Here is an 18,308-nt window from a genome sequence, read left to right on the forward strand (position 1 = left end):
CTTATACCAGGCAAAGGAACCCTAAGCCATGTGACGCTGGTGACTGTTTATTTGCCTAAAAAAGAAATTCCAGAAGTGTGCACACTCACACACATATTTGGATTTTTCAGCTAAATCTTTAAATGGGCTGTTAGATGACAAGCTCCCAAAGAAATGGAATTAATTTGTGTTGTGTTTTGAAAGTATATATGAATGTGTTTGCAAGAATTACGTGGACGATAAATTAGACTGACAGTGCTTGGTGGTTCTTGAAGTGAATATTGGCGATCTTAGAGACATTTTATTCGACAACAAGGCAACAGTTTTTCCCTGGGAACATGTCTCCACAGTAAAAGCGGAAGTCAGAAAATATTCCACATGCAGATATATCTGAACCTCTTCATTTAACACTTTGAAGTGATAGCAACATCTGGTAACAAGTAGAAACCAGCGCCTTATAAACGATGGCTTCATGTTACCACTTCATCTGAATTAGTCATTTAAAAGGGTTTTATAAGTCTTCCTAAGAACTGAAAAGGTTAATCTTGGACCAGGGCAGGCAGACAGGAAATGCTGAAGCGGCTCTTTCTTTTGAAGATTTTGTGATTCCTTGTGAGGTCAAAAAGTTGTTTTAAAATTTAGAAAGCTAAAGCATTGAGATCTTGACAGTTAAGTGAGATTTTTCTTCCTTTTTTTCTTTGTGTGCAAGTCTGGGGGAAAACTTGATGAAGTTTGGAGTTCTTTATACTTTTGATTCCACTTTTCTCTGAAATGCCTTTATTTTCTAAAAGTGGAGAATTAGAAAATCACTTCAGTTGCCAAATATGATCATGGATTCAGTGCCATTAGAAAGATGAAACCTACCATTTCTTTGGCTAGATTAGCTCTCAGGAATCATCCTATTCCCTAGAGTTGCCCAATGGGACAAGAGTAGCTCTCTTTTATGTTTATGTGATTTGCATTAAAAGTGCCAAAAGTTTGCTCTTGATTATGTAATAAACCACTATAGCAACTGACAGCTTAATTCCTTTAGGGTGTAATGTTGTTATCATATATTTAATAGATACTTTTTTTAATTTGAAAGTAAATATTTACTCCTGAATTTTTCTTTGATCTTCTGAGACATAATTGACATATAGTACTGTTTAGGGTGTACAGCGTGATGATTTTACTTAACATAAATCGTGAAATGATCATCACAGTAAGTTAAATGAACTTCTGTCATCTCATATAGGTACAAAATTAAAGAAATAGAAAAACCTTTTTTCCTTGTGATGAGGATTCTTAGGATTTGCTCTCTTAACTTTCACATATAACATACAGCCATGTTCATTACATTTCTTACATTGTACCTTACATCCCTAGTACTTATTTATCTTATAGCTGGAAGTTTGTACCTTTTGATTGCCTTCATTCATTCCCCTCTCCCCCAACCCTCCTTAACAGATTCTTATCGAGTGCCTACTGTGTGCCAGGCACTCTTCTAGGTGCTTGAAATAGATTGGTGAACAAAGACAAATCGCTGTCCTCATAGAGCTTAATAAATATTAAAGATGAAAACGGTAGAGCAATTTTCAATCATTTAATGCTCTCACTCAACTTTTAAAGACCTACATTGAATGTGTTTTGAGAACTCTTGCATATTGTACCTGAGGTTGGACTAGGGAAAAATTGACAGTTTGTTTGAAATATATGGCAATAAGCTGGAAGCTGATTAAAATTAAAGTCCATATTTGATTTTTTGATTCTGGCTTTTATTTTTCATTTATCAGCATTATAAATGGACTCCTAGAGTAACTGAAGAATGTTACTGATTTAACCTGTGGATTTATTCCTTAGGGTGGTCTTAATTTATAGGGGGGGGAGGGTGTTTGTGGGTGGATACAGTAGCCGTGGAAATTAAAACATGGCATTCGTGAACATGTTTTCTGTCACTTGAAGAATTATAGAATACTTAATGTATTCGTGTTCACTATGGAAAATGAATGTATTACTCAGTTATTTTTGCATATGTGAGTAGTACAAGAGCTGACTCAAAGGAGATGACATGATGGTTCCTGTCCTGAAGTGAAATAAGATGATGGGGTTGTGTTGGAAAAATGATGTGGTCATGCCCATATTTGTTCACATCGTTTGTTCCTTTCCTTTTATAGAGGAAAACCAAAGGGAGTCTCATTTCTTATTTTTTACGTTTCCTTTTTGTATTTTCATGCCATCCCCCCCTTTTATTTCCCCTTAAAATTGCACTATCATGATTTGCAATTCAGTTTGCACAAGTCGTGCTTTGCTATATAAAATATATAAGTACCTCTTAGAATGGTCATAGTGGAGACATTATACCCATTTTACGGAATTGATTATATATGTGGACACAGCCACTATGAGCTCCTTGGGTATAAAAGGCACGTTTCATAAATCTATTTCCCGATGCCATAGCGAAGTGCCTTTTACAGCATAGATGTTCATTCAGTGTTTGTCTAATGAATGGATACAAGTCAGGAATTTTATTTTTGCTTTCCAAAATACCAAACACTTTCTTATAAGCGCACAGAACTTTTTAAAAACTTTTCAAAAAAATTCTTATGGCCACATCCATGGCATATGGAAGTTGCTGGGCCAGGGATTGAATCTGAGCTGCAGCTGCCAGCAATGCCAGATCCTTTAACCCACTGCACTGGGCCAGGGAGCAAACCTGTGCCTCTGCAGCAACCTGAGCTGCTGCAGTCAGATTCTTAACCTACTGTATCACAGCAGGAACTCCCTTAAAAACTTTATGAGGAGTTCTCACTGTGGCTCAATGGGTTAAGGACCTTATGTTGTCTTTGTGAGCATACAGTTTTGATCCCTGGCCTCATTCAGTGGGTTAAGGATCTGGCATTGCTGCAAGCTGCGGCATAGGTTGCAGATGTGGCTCAGATCCAGTGTTTCCATGGTGTGGCATAGGCCACAGCTGCAGCTCCAATTCAACCCCTAGCCTGGAAACTTCCACATGCCACAGGGGTGGCTGTAAAAAAAAAAAAAAAAGAAGAAGAAGAAACCAGCGATAACAGAAAAAATAAAAATCATTATTAAAAAAAAGAAACTTATTTTTATGGAAAACTTCAAACATAAGGACCCCCCCCCCCAGTTTCAACAGTTTATCAATAGTTGATGTTCTCGTATTTCATCTTTTCTTTCCTCTTTTTTGTTTCTTGAGATTTGCTTTAAAATAGCCCGCATATTATTTTAAACATAAATAGTATGGTGCACTAGTATTTACTAATTTAAAATAGTAATAATATAAAATATAATTTCTGCATTTCATACAGAGTTTAACTTCCAAACCCTTTCTGTTCTAGTGTATGTGTCAGAGAAGGAAACTTACTGATTATCAGAAGAAAAATATGGTTTGCTACATATGAGCTGAATGTTTTCAAGTAGTTTTGTAACAAATATATTGCCTTAATCTTTTAAAAAGCGTATTAAATGGTGTGAAATCACCATCACAACCAGGATAATAAACATACCCACCACCCTCAAAGAAAATGTATTAAATGGGTGTTCCCTGGTGGCCTAACGGTTAAGGATTCAGCATCACTGCTTATGGCTTGGGTTCAGTCCCTGGCCTAGGAGCTTCCACGTGCCACAGGCACGACCCCCCAAGAAAAGTATTAAAAGTTTCTAAAAACTATACTCTCATGATAAGTTACTGTCTTGTGGGCATGAAGCTGATTCTGCAAAATATTCTTTTTTTTTTTTTTTTTTTTTTTTTGTCTTTTTGCCATTTCTTGGGCCGCTCTCGCGGCACATGGAGGTTCCCAGACTAGGGGTCCTACACCAGAGCCACAGCAATGCGGGATCCGAGCCACGGCTGCAACCTACACCACAGCTCATGGCAACGCCGGATCCTTAACCCACTGAGCAAGGGCAGGGATCGAACCTGCAATCTCATGGTTCCTAGTCATATTCGTTAACCACTGCACCACGACGGGAACTCCTGCAAAATATTCTTTGGAGTAGATGAGTTGTATAGATTGGTCCCCTCAGAAGTGATATTAATCAATTTTTCTTTTCATAATTCAGCACCACAGAATTCACAATAAAACCTATTCTGGTAATTGCATTCTCAGTTTAAAATTTTCTTGTTAAAAACCTATGGACCTTATGTTTTTTGTCCCTCTAAAATTGGATGGCTCCATCATAAATATTGCTAAATAAAGCACCAGTTCTCAATAAAAAAAAAAGTATGTCATCTAGTCCCTTGGAGATCAAAATTATTTGCATACTAACACTAAGATGTTCTTTGCTTTTTCACTGTATTGACAAAAGCCATGGTAGTTTTGCTGGTGCCTCAGAATGCAAGGCAGCAGCCCTACACTGTATTAGTAATCTTCAACACCATACCCTTCCTTTTAGAAAAGGACCTACAACATGCAGTTCATTAATGAATGTCCTTGATGAAGGAGGAAAAAAAATAATTTTATTAAATCTAGACTCTTGGGTATACATCTTTTCAATATTCTGTGTGATGAAATGGAAGGTACATAAAAAGCATTTCTGCTGCATATGGATATACAGTGATTGTCTTAAGGAAAAGCACTTGTGCAGTTGTTTGAGTTGCAAGCTAAACTAGCCACATATTTAAGTAATAGAAAATCATTTTTACTTGCAAGATCGAATGACACATTAACTGATTATTGGGTCCCGAGATAATTTTATCAAAAATGAACCAAGTGTGCTAGTCACTGCAGGGAAAACAGTTGAGAGTATTTGTTGCCAATGATAGAGATTTCAAGCAAAAATGCAAATTCTTGAAAGCTTGCATCAGCCATCTTGCATCAATACTTAAATGAGATTGGTGGTGTTTTTAATGACAGTGATTTTGTTAGATATTGTAAAATGAAGTGTGACAACATTGGGAAGATCTGTATTGGTCAAACAGTATTGTTCCAGATGAGCAGTGCATGATGTTATGAAATCAAGCATGGGTAAAAGGTCTATTTAAAGTGCAAGATAAACCAATGGATTTTAGTGCAACAGAGTACCAAAGAAAAGTCATTGATCCAGTATCAGATTCCACACTGCAACTAGCATTTAAGAAACTATCATTTCTCCAGTTTTGGCATAGTCTTATATTGAAGAATATTGGTAATTATCTGGAAAGGCTCTTAAACCTCTCCCTTTTTCAAAAAATCTGTGGGAGGCCATGTTTTCTTCATATACTTGAATCAAAACAACATATTGCAACAGACTGAATGCAGAAGCAGATAGGAAAATCCAGCTGTCATTGTGTTAAATTAGGCAAAAATGTAAACAATGTACTCTTCTCACTTTTCTTTTTTCTTTTTTTTTGGCTGCAAAAAGCTTTGCTGTTTCCATTTGGTCTACAGCTTGGGTGAGGGCCCCAGGGTGATTGATTACAAAGCTGCCTACTGGCTGCAGGGAAAGGCCATTACACCTAGGGGGCAGAGGGGCCCCTCAAAGGCTGCTGGGCTTCAGAGGCTCTGGTCTCTGTAGGAGGGGGAGCCTTTCTACAGCACTGCCTGGGGGCGGACAGCCTAGAGGGTGCGGGGTGGCGGAGGAGGAGGGGGTGGGGGTAGGGGGGTTGATCAGGTAGTCGCCATCTTCTTGATGCGTTTCACCTGCTCATCCCGAAGCGGCTCTCCAGGAAGTCACAGAGTTGGGGTTGTGCAGGCTGGAACCCAGGCTGTGCAGATCCACAAGGGCCTGGCTCAGGGACTTCTCCAGGGCTGTGGCAGTTTCCATCGTGTCCGGGGTTTTTACCCCATTCATCTTGGGACAGCTTCTGCACCTCCTGGAAGAGGGCGTGGCCACCACACTGGTTTTGCATCTTCAGGAGACACTGGGTGCCCTTGAGCCACTCCTCAGCTGAATCACAGAAGGTACCCACACCCTCTACAACCACATCACCACGGTGGAAATAGAAGCCCAGAGAAAGGTAGGTGTAGGAGGACCCAGATGCAGGTCGACCCCGCAGTTGACCGCAGCCTCCAGCCTTGTGGAATAATTCTGACAAATATACGAGCTCATGGTTGAGCAGCCCTAAGGAGCTCAGCTCCAAAAAACGGTGTTGGCCGGTTCTGGAGACTAAGGAGGGCTGAGTGGTTGGTTCCTAAAGTTGCTACTTCAGAAGTTCAAGGGTAATGGGAGGCTGGAAGAAGTGGCATCCGTGGGTCTCTTCCCTTCAAACACGGTTGAAGCAAGAGACAGATCCCCAGGGGCTTGGCCTCATCCCACTAAATATTTTACAAATAGATTTTTCACTTAAATGTTGCATTAGCATGCAATGAGTTTACTGTTGTTTTTCCAAGAAATATCTTTAAAATATTCTAGTTGTAGTTTCTAATATGATAAAGCCACTGATAGATCTAAAATAAACCACATATCCAAAACCTCTTTGGGGTCCTCACGTTCTGAGGCCAAAAAATTTAGAAACTGCTGAGTTGAGTTGGTTGGGTTTTTAAAAATACTGTTTCTGGTCCTTCTTTTCCTCTTTCCTATCTTTTTTTTTTTTTTTTGAATGAGAGAACCTCAGGATAGGAAGGTGTAGAATATATGAGTTATTTCTTTGTATGATTTTATTAGCTATGACCAGAACACAGATGTCTCCCCCAGTTTCATTAAGATATAATTGACATATGACATCGTATTATGTGAAGGTGTACAATGTGATGATTTAATATATTTATATATTGTGAAATGATTACTCCAGTAAGTCTAATTAACATGCACCACCCCACATAGATATACTTTTTTTGTTGTTGTGAGAACTTTTAAGATCTACTCTTAGCAACTTTGAAATAAACAATTCACTATTGTTAACTCCATATACTCACCACAGATGTCTTTTTAAGTCAATTCCCTACCCCATGTATAAAAGTTGATAATTTTTGGAGGACCTGTGCTTAAATCCTTCTATTTATTTCAATTTTTTGTTTTAGTGCTTAGGACAAGGTATATAATTTAATATATAATAAGACATGCTATTTTATTTTTGACTTTCGTCTTTTTAGGCCGCTTCCCGCGGCATGTGGAGGTTCCCAGGCTAGGGGTCCAATTGGAGCTGTTGCTGCCAGCCTACGCCACAGCCACAGCAATGCCAGATCTGAGCCGCGTCTTCGAGCTACACCACAGCAACACGGGATCCTTGACCCACTGAGCGAGACCAGGGATTGAGCCCATAACCTCATGGTTCCTGGTCAGATTCTTTTCCACTGTGCCAAGACAAGAACTCTAAGACATCCTATTTTAAAATGTGGATTAGTTTATTATGCAAGGACAGAGCTAATTAACATTTGCTGTTGGGAAGGCATCCCTTGGAATATTGAATTTAAGGTATTTTGTGGCTTATTTTCCCCCCAGATCATCACATAAACTAGATCTACTTGATTGTTAAAACTGACCCATCCACACAACAGGAAGTTTGTACCTAATACTGTGCCTAGTATAAATCCTAAAATTTCCAGTATAGTCTGAAATTACAGTAGGGATATCCTCTGTGTTAATTTGGTGCTTATTTTATGTTGGATCCCTTTGCTTCAATGGTTTACACACTGTGGGTGTTATTTTTTTGTTTGCTTTATAAGTCATGAAGATGGGTAAAATCTTGTCCCATTAAAGGACAATAGATCAGTGTTATTGAGGTGTGGCATTAAACACAGTGGGAGAGGCCTCCGTTGTACATGTCACACATGGAAAGAATATACACAGTACTGGGTGTGGTGGGGAGAGCATGACATTTGAATGAAAGTTGGAAGAGACTTTTAAACTACTGTGTCTAGGTCTTGTATCCTAACTGCGTATTACACCGATGTGTCCATGAAACTCTCATGCAACTTTGGGTGTGCCTCTTTCTTTCCTTTCCACCCTGAGGTGTGTGTGTGTCCAAAGGTGCATGTGTGTGAACTTTTAACTTCACGGATTTTCTTTTCTTTTTTTTTTTTTTGCTTTTTTTTAGGGCTGCACCTGCGGCATATGAAGGTTCCCAGGCTAGGGGTCTAATCAGAGCTACAGCTGCCGGCCTACACCACAGCCCCAGCAAGACCAGATCCGAGCCATGTCTGCAACCTGTACCATAGCTCACGGCAATACCGGATCCTTAACCAACTGATAAAGGCCAAGGATCAAACATGCAACCTCCTGGTTCCTAGTTGGATTCATTTTAGCTGTGCTACTTTGGAACTCCGATGGATTATTTTTTTGTAACATCTGAGATAGAGAGCGTTTATGAGCTTTATGTGTACAGATAAAACATAGGTTGAATTCGGAGTTCCCTGGTGGCTCAGTGGGTTAAGGATCTGGCATAGTCACTGCTATGGCTCTGGCTCAGATTGAATCCCTAGCCTGGGAACTTCTACATGCTGTGAAAGCAGCCAAAAGAAGTAAAAAAAAAAAAAAAAAAAAAACATGGGTTGGTTTCTATCGGCTTTCCCCAACATTCGTCATGATAAATTTGGAGTGCGATGTAAAAGTTGTTTTCATTCTGTGGCCTTCTTATAAAAATGTGAACTGTATTACACAACTCTGGCCACCGTCTTGTATTCCTAAGCCAATTTTCATTACCTGTAGTAAAAACAGAGATGCTGTTCACACACAGTCACACACATGCACATACACAAACACCAGTGCCCACCCCCCTCGGCCCCACACACTGCACTGGCTGAACTATTGATGTGATAAAAAACAGTCTTTTAGGAAATGCCCTGGTATTTACTAAGTGGAAGATGTCCCTTTTTAAAGGGCGTCTCCATGCCTAGAACTTTTACCACAGTAGTTTGCAGTTGAAATGAATTCTGTTTTGTTAATGGTGAATAGATGCTAAAGTCAGTGAATGATTTGGTGTCATTTCATAGTAATCAAACATTAGTCTTGGAGTTTGGAAAGCTAGAAAATAGATATTCCAGATGACCAAGAAAGGGAAACTCAAGGATGCTGTTTCTGGGTAGCAAGACATTGAAGAAGTTCATAGACCTTGGGACAGACCCATCTTAGTATTTTGAAGTAGCAAGGATGGCTAAAGAAAAGGTAAGGCTGTGGAAACCCAACATTTCTGGTCTGATACTGATACTGTCTTCTTACCTGAGGCAATTGCGTGTGTCCCGGTTTTCTCTGGAATTGCAGGATAATAATAACACGTATACCCTTTCTTCCAGTTAGTTCAAAGTGCTTTAGCGTTATTTCCTACCTCACATAGTCCCTGCTGGGCCACAGGCAGCCAGTGCTATGCTTGTTTTTCAGATGGCGAAACTGAGATTTGGGAACGTTGAAGAGGCTTCACATAGTGAGTCAGCAGTGAAGACAGATGGAAAAATACTTCCTCTGGCTGCTGAAGCTCTATTCCTTCTGTTCTGGATTGTGTTGCCTTTTGATACTTCATGCAGTTTTTGTGATTGATGAAATAAAGTGCTCCCATTAAGGAGACAGTGTAATCCAGTGTCTGCTAATGGTGGTTAGTGATGAGGACAGGAGAACCCTTTGCCTCCTAATGTAGGATATCCCGATCCTTTTTACAAGTGGTCACAATGTGAGTCACCTCCTATTCTGAGAATTCAATACGTTGTCATAAAACGCTTTTCTTTGTTCTATATTATTCATAAAGGACTGGAAGATCTATTATCTCACTTTCGTAGAGCAGATGGTACTATGCACATTACATCCCAGGCAGATTATAACAGTGGCCACTGCTTACTGAGTACCTTGCTAGAGCCAGACCCTCTTATGCACTTATCTCATTTAATCATCATTGCAGTCCTGTGAAGTATGTGGAATTAGCTCCACTTTTATGGATATGAACCTGAGGCTCAGAGAAGCTGAGTGATTTGTTCAAGGTCACGCAGACTTCAAGTCTGTCAGACTCCTAAGACTGATGCCCCCATTGCGCTCCATTTCCTCTCCAATGATTGACGTGCCCTACGTCAATATTAGAAATGGTCTCCTGAGCTTAGCACAGTTCTCCTATTGATTTGTTTGCTGTTCATTCCCACAAAGGGCACTCACAACTAACCCGTTGCTTCATTTAGCAATTAAATGATTAGAATTGCTAGACCAGTTAAAAAACAGATTTCAATAATAAGAATATGGCGGTTATCACATATCTCATGCTTACCATGTGCCAGGCTGTCGTCTAAAATTTGATCAAGTCATTTAAGCATCACAGCAATATACAAAATAGTTACTATTATGTGATGTAGTTACTGTTATCATCCCCAGATGAGAAAACAGAGGCACAAGAGCGTCAACAATTTGCCCAAGGACAACGTAGAAAATTGCGGAGACAGGATCTGAACCCAGCCCTGGCTCCAGAGCTCTGAGCTACTCGGTAGTACTACCTCGCAATAGAAAATTCGGTTCAGCAAGTGTTGGCTTAGTTCCTGTATGCTGGGCTGGTGGAAAATATAGTTCCTACGCTTAATAGCTTACATTTTGAACAGAAAATAAGACGTGGGTAGTTGCAAGTGAATGCTCCAACACCTAGCATATGCAATGTGAGTGTCGTATGAAGACATGAATAAGTATGGTTTGAGATGAATAACAGAACGTAAGTGGTCTGAGGCAATTCGTTTGCCTTTCTAAGTAATGTACTTTCCTACGGGTGAGTGACTTGGTGTCTGGGGAGAAGCTGGTTCCATGTGTTCTAAAATAAGCAGGTTACTTGGCGAATGTTCAAACTTTAAATAGGTATGTGGGTTGTAGCTATTTGACCTGAACCAACTTTAAATTCCCTTGTGTTCTTGCATGATTTCAGTGGAGCTGGAGTGAACATATTCATTGCTCTCTAAATGTTGTGAAGTTAGAAACTATGAATACTTGGCAAAATACTGGGAGGCTGACTGGAAGGGGATTCATAAGTATTGTATCATTCTTTTGTCAGGGTGTTCTCCTTCTCTAGCAGGAAGTGTTATGACTTGCTTTCTAAACTTGCAATTCTGAGAAGAATGTTGGGTTTCCAGATTGGCGTTCTGGGCGTGGGAGGTTCCTTCTATTAGTGCTGCGGGAAAGAAACAGGTTTGCTCTCGTCCCAGAGGGTAACGATTTTAATATTATTTGGTTAGGCTCAGACCTTTATATTATGGAATATTTACCAGAAATCTATTTAAAAATCTTAAAATCCTTATTATGTGTTTGGGTAAACATTTGGAGACACTTTCTAAATCTTAGGTAGTCAGGGAGAAGCAAATTGGTTTTATGAGACATTTTTGAAGTTTTGGATCTAACTTGTTATCTATCTATTTATATATAACCTGTCTTGGGAAATATTTTAGGGACTTTTTACTTTTTAAAAATTGATTTCAAAATCCTAATTCTGTAGTGGTATCTATCAAGTTAGATGTCCAAAGGTTTAGGTGACTGTTACTTTGTATCTTGGGATGGGGGTGGAAGTGGGGGTGGGGATGAGATTTCAAATGCCTTTGCTCCCTGTTAAATGGTTATTCAAAATTTTGTGAAGTAGATGTGGAGGGTAGCTGTCAGGACAGACCATGACAAACAGACCGGTACTCTTACAAAGTAACCTATGACAAAGAGTTGTCCTCGTGTTTATTCAAACTTTGCAAAATACATGGAAATCTCTAGAGATGAGATTTTGGTGGTGTTCTTATAACATGGTAATGATAGTGATTTCTGCTGCTCAGAAACTCACCAGGGTTTTCCATCACGTGGTCATCAAATGTTTTATTCCCATTTTAATATAGGTAGATAGTTAAATCTCAACTCTGAAACAAGGGTAACCTCTCAAATTACTTGTACTTACTATACCCGTATTAGGTAAAAATTGAAGTGTGAAAGAAAAGAATCTAGTTTTCTCAGTTAACAACTACTTTTTTTTTTCCTTTGCTTTTTAGGGCCACACCTGTGGCATATGGAAGTTCCCAGCCTAGGGGTTGAATCTGAGCTACAGCTGCTGGCCTGAGCTACAGCTGCTGGCCTACGCCACAGGCACAGCAACGTGGAATCTGAGCCACGTCTGTGACCTACACCACAGCTCACAGCAACGCCAGATCCTTAACCCATTGATCGAGGCCAGGGATGGAACCTGTATCTCATGGTTCCTAGCTAGATTCGTTTCGGCTGTGCCATAACAGGAACTCAAACAACTACTATATTTGAGAACTTACATAAGCAGGGTAACATTGCAGGAGGCAATTTCAGTGACTGATAAGCTTTCAGCTTCACTCAAAGTCTAGGCTGAAATTTTATCTCTAGTGATTTCTGAGTTGTACATCATACCATTTTGTTTTGAGTGAACTAGTCTGATCTTGCCTTGTGAGCAATATATATACCTAAGGTTGCTCTTGGCTTCAATGCTAATTTTCATAGGGAAAGCGAATGGAAATATTCCTTAGATATGAAGGTTAATTAATTTCATTAGCAGCAGATATGCTTTTTCATAAATTAGTCCTATATTTTTGGAAAGTGTAAGCGTTTACTTAGTAAATAAGGAAAGGATTAGACTCTCTAAAAGAAGAGTATGCTATTTCAATCCTAGGAGTTAATACTTCATAGCTTTGTAACAATGAGGGAAGGAGAGTTATCACTTTGTTGTGTCTTTGGGTTTGAAATAGTATTCTTCATAACAGGAAAGGGGGCTTTTAGAATATGATTAAGCTGTACATTAAATATATACAAAACTCTTTGTCAAGAATTTAAAGAATGTCTCGAATCTGACTTAATTGATTTGAATGTTTCTATTATTGGAAAATTTATTAACCTGTTTTAAAATAGCCATTGCTTGAAGAGCTTATCTTTTTTTATTAAGACAAAAAAGAGGAAAAGAAACTTTTACTTAAAATGGAAGTGTTTGATATTTCTCCAGGAAATGACACAGGTTTGGGCACCCTTTGGGGCTTAAGTGACTCATAGGTATATCGGTACTTGAAAAAAAGATCAACGGTACTTGAAAAAAAGATCAATTCGAATCTAGCATAAGCTAGAATAGAAAAGAGGTATTTCTAGAAAATGAACTCATTTAATAGCTATGTAAAGTGAAATCACAGGATGTCTGGGATTTGCTTTAAAATAATTCTGGAGAGACAGAGGTGGGGGAGGAGCGGGGGGGTGAGAAGAAGAGAGAGGGCAGGAAGAGAGAATCATGGGAAATACCTGATAAATAAATGTAGAATCTGGATGATAGGATTTATGGGTATTTGTTGTACTATTTTCTCTTATTTTTGTATTCATTAAAATTTTTCATAATAAAAATTTTATAGTTTTAGTTTGCGGCACTTTACATTTATTTCTAAATGATACTTTTAGCTATAAACTGCAGGTTTGTCCAAACATGATTTGTGCATGATGTGTGTTATTGTAAAGGTGAAATGTGCTGCATAATTGCCAAGTAAAAACAGTTTCTGAAAAAAAAGTTCTGTTTGACTTTCGGCTAAATTCAAAGGATAGGTGGCAAACATCTTGAAGGGTTTTGTAGTATCTTGAAGTATTAAACAGGAGCAGATAGTTAAAGCATACCAACAGGCCAAGTACATGTGAAGAATGTGGGAAGATTCCAGCTTTCACTATAGAGTATGCATTTTTAAATCCACGTGAGATGACTGTTTAGCCAGCGTTATGTTTAAGTCTGTTCACTTTCCCTACTTGCCAACATCGGAGTTTATTTATTCAACAGACCTTTAGTAGGGGCTTGTCATGAGCCAGGATACAAAGTCAAATAAGATAGCAGCTCTGCTTTCCAGAAGCTCACAGACTAGCAGACTAGATCAAGAAATAGATGGTCATCACACTGCGAGGGGCCGCTGGAACTGGGGAAGGGCAGTGCCTGATTAACAACCAGGACCCTATGCTGCACCTCCTTTAAAACAATCCAGCAGAACATTTGAGGTGGTTAATTGATCATACGTGTTCGACAAGTAGGAAGAGGGCTGACATAGCTTGGTTTAACTCTGTGTAGACCTCTTGCGTTACTTTGCAAATAATAGCCTTCTCTGCTTCCCTGCCTTTTTTTTTTTTTTTTTTTTAGGGCTGCATCAGGCATATGGAAGTTCCCAAGCCATGGGCTGAATCAGAGCTACAACTACCAGCCTACGCCACAGCCACAGCAACACAGGATCCAAGCCGAATCTGCAACCTACACCACACAGCTCACAGCAACGCCGGATCCTTAACCCACTGAGTGAGGTCAGGGCTCGAACCCCCAACCTCATGGTTACTAGTCGGATTCGTTTTCATTGCACCACGACAGGAACTCCTCCCCTGCCCTTCTTAATACACATTTACACTTCTCATGCATCCCCAGCTGTTGTTGTAGCAGTGTACATGCAAGAGTTAGCAATCCCTTCCTCAAACTAAATAGGAAGCTAATGTTTAAATCTCCTTAATGTTTTCGGAAACATCCAAGGCAAAATTACAGTTATGGATAGACAGCTCCTTGGGGTTGGATAAAAAGGAGAGTTAACCTTCAGTCACCAATAGAACCTTCCAAAGTTCACTGCTCAATTGATTTGGAATTTAAAACATAATTTGGCATGGAAATAGTAGGTATGGTTTTTTTACGTCACTTCACAAATGTCGCTGAAATGGTGTGCTGCATTATCGAACCAATGTTTTGTGTTCATATTATTTTAATCTAAATGAACTGTAGAAGGGTAGTTGCAAAATGTATCCAGCTGTGTGTCCCATCAGCCAATTGCTTTGTTTTCTAGTCTTGAGTCTTATACAGCCTAACAGCGTATACAATAGTGCCTTGTGGGAAAAGATTGTCAGTTTTATTTGGGGTTATCTAGCCATGTCCAATGTTTAGTTGTACCCATGCCGGGCTGAAATGTCAAATAGAATTACTAGAGGATCTAGGCCTTGATAAACAACCTCGCTAAGTATGCTCCTACCTATTGAATATTGCTTTCATCATAGGCATTTGCTCTCCATGCTGACCATAGTGAGCAATTTTTAATAATGCCGAGGTACTAGAATAATTAACAGAAAAATCTTTCACCACTTCTTCCTGCTGCTTTTACCTTTCCTAAACTTTCAGGATTAACTAGGAACCTGTCACAGGTGAGGGCCTTTAGAATTTGACTTGCTTGTTTTGACAGAGCAACAAATCAGTAAATTGAGAAAGACATATATTATAGTTACTCCTTTATCAAGATTCAATTGAAGTTTTCTAAAAGGAAGCAAACAAAACTCCAAAATGCTTGCCCCTTGAGAAAAAGCAGCTGTAAGGTTAAAAACTAATCATTAAAAAAACTGTGGGGTACTAGAGCGACAGCTTATGTATGAAAAAAAAATCCTATAATAAAAAGCAAATCACATTGATACTTGAGTGTTTGGTAATATTTATTTATACCAAGTTATTAGCACTAATACAGTGGGAATTGTTTAGTTTTTAGCATGTAAGAGGCTGAAATTAAGTGATTTTTAAATACAGGGAAGCAGAAGCTTGTCATGTATAGCAGCAATTATGTGCCACAAGAGAAAGTAAGCATTCATGTCCTTTTCTTTCTTTTTTTGTTTTTTGGGGGGGGTCTTTTTAGGGCCACACCCACAGCACATGGAGGTTCCCAGGCTAGGGGTCCAATCGGAGCTGTAGCTGCTGGCCCATGCCAGTGCCACAGCAATGCCAGATCCAGCCGCATCTGTGACCTATCCCACAGCTCATGTCGATGCTGGATCCTTAACCCACTGAGCAAGACCAGAGATCGAACCCGTGTCCTTCTGTATGCTAGTCGGGTTCGTTACCGCTGAGCCACAACAGGAATTCCTCATGTCCTTTTTTAGCACTTATGCTTTGAAGAAATAACTTCTATTTATTTATTTGTTTGTCTTTTCTAGAGCCGCACCCGTGGCATATGGAGGTTCCCAGGCCAGGGGTCTAATCGGAGCTGTAGCCACGAGCCTACGCCAGAGCCACAGCAATGCCAGATCCGAGCCGCCTCTGTGACCTACACCACAGCTCACAGGCCACGCCAGATTGTTAACCCACTGAGCGAGGCCAAGGACCAGACCCGAAACCTCATGGTTCCTGGTCGGATTCGTTAACCATTGAGCCACCACGGGAATTCTCAGAAATAACTTTTAGAACTTTCTCTATGTAGTCTTCACTGAACCTGTTGCCAGTATTCTGTATATTTTACACAGTTACAGTTTTGGTGATTTCAATTCAAGGATTAAGTGAATCCCTGAGTAATAAAAATGAATTGGCATTAGTCAGAAGTGTCACTGTCTACATTATCGCAACCATTTGTGTGTCTCAATACCACGGTCACATGTGTCTCTAGGAGTTTTTAAATTCTCTTCCATAGAGTATAATAGGCATGAGCCTTCTTTCCACAAAACAGTGTGTAACCTCTTTGTTTTCATTTTTATGATAAGAGTAGTTAATTACCCTCTCTTTCACATGCCCTTTTTTTTTTTTTAATTTTACCTTTTCTGTATAGTTCTGTGTCTTGAGCAAAGTCACTTAATTACCCCAGGCACTTGTTTCTTCCCGAATAGAACTTCAGTAATCATTGGATATTGGGCATGCTGGGGGAATTGTCACTACCCTCAAAATATTGCAGTCAGTTGGAATATTTTTTGAACCATAGCTCCATACCCAGCATCCAGCAGTGGTTGTTATTGTAAGAATATCCAAGAGGAAGATAAGTTTAGACTCTGTTCTTGAGGAACAAACAATCTTGAAATAAGACTGGCAGAGCAAGTAACTAGACAAGTATTCGTTTGCTGTTGATGAAAGAAATGATTCTCTTTGCTTGGGGGAGATTTTTCTCTTTGACCAAGTTTCAGAATTTATGTGGAGGAGGCAAATGAGCTGAATCAAGTAGGATGATGGATGTCCCAGGCAGACTGTCCTCACATCCATTTTTGTAGCTATAGGAGGAAGTCTATAATTAAATTGCTACATTTTGTGACAAGATTCTAAATCCTGTGGGTGTTGAAGAGAAAGATCAGCAGGGGTGTGGAGTCCTTGGGAAAACATGGTTGGGGAGAGGATGAGGCCCCTGCTGCAGCTTTTGAAGGATGAGTAGAATTTGGATAAGTAGAGTAAAGGAATAAAGAGGTGGGCATTACCTGAGAGGTAGGTACAGAGAGAGGGAGTTCTTTCTAGGAGGGAGGAAAAGAGGAAATGGGGGCAGGATAAAACAGAAGCTACTGATGTAGGTGTTAATAGGATATGTTTAGGAGGATGGTTGTGATCAAAAAGCTAATTTAGGAGTTCCCATCATGGCACAGTGGTTAACGAATCCGACTAGGAACCATGAGGTTGCAGGTTCGATCCCTGCCCTTGCTCAGTGGGTTAAGGATCTGGCGTTGCCGTGAGCTGTGGTGTAGGTCGCAGACTCGGCTCGGATCCTGAGTTGCTGTGGCTCTGGCGTAGGCTGGCAGCTACAGCTCCGATTAGATCCCTAGCCTGGGAACCTCCATATGCCGCGGGAGTGGCCCAAGAAATGACGAAAAAACAACAACAAAAAAAGCTAATTTAGAGTGTTGTTCAAAGGGTAAATGGGTTAGATGTGACTAGTAGGAACACTCTAGAGGATCAGGAATATCAGGCACAGATTAGCCAAGCTGTTTGGACATAGGAAATTCGAGCTTCCTGAAATGGGACTGACATAATCAAAATAGTTTTGGGTACTAGATACAGACCATTTTTGATGCAAGATATTTATTGAGAACACACTGTGTCCCCGCATTGTACTAAGTGCTGTGATGAATACAAAGATAAGTGATCTATGTTTCTACTTTAATATGTTTATAGTCTTGTTGGGGAAATAAATTCATTCACTAAGCCGTGGTGGAGGAAGCTCTAATAACGATTGAGAATACTGGCGTTCTTGTCAGGCAGAGTTGGGTTTGAGAACTGGCTCTGGCTCTCTCTAACGTGTGATTTGGGGCACGTGACTCAACTTCTCTAACCCGGTTTGCTCTTCTGTAAAATGGAAATAACAATATTATGCGATTCAAAGTTTTTCTGAGAAGTAACTTATCAAATGTATATAAAGCATTTGGCACAGTGCACATAAATAATAAATCCTTCATAAATCTTAGCTGTTGTAGGAGTTCCTGCTGTGGCACAGTGGGTTAAGAATCCGACTGCAGCAGCTCAAGTCATTGTGGAGCTTCCCCAGCCCAGTGCAGTGGGTTAAAGGATCCAGCATTGCTGCAGCTACGGCTCAGATTCTATCCCTTGCCCAGAAACTCCCATATGCCAAGGGTGCGGCCGTTTAAAAAAAATGTTAGCTGCTGTAATATAAACTTAAAATGATATGTTATTATATTATCTTAATTATTACTACTGTCTACTCTGTAGGCACTGTGATTGGGGCTTGGAATATGCGGATGAATGGGATACCATCCCTTCCTTCAAAGAGTTTTTGTAT

General features: G+C 39.8%; 1 protein-coding gene and 1 pseudogene across 1 annotated transcript in view; one reads left to right on the forward strand and one right to left on the reverse strand.

Moving 5' to 3' along the window:
- PLS3 (plastin 3) overlaps positions 1-18,308 on the forward strand; it is an 86,567-nt gene that overhangs the window by 19,281 nt on the left and 48,978 nt on the right.
- On the reverse strand, positions 5,568-7,005 carry LOC102164969 (annotated as a pseudogene).

Source organism: Sus scrofa, chromosome X, assembly GCF_000003025.6.
Source record: "Sus scrofa isolate TJ Tabasco breed Duroc chromosome X, Sscrofa11.1, whole genome shotgun sequence".
NCBI lineage: Eukaryota > Metazoa > Chordata > Mammalia > Artiodactyla > Suidae > Sus > Sus scrofa.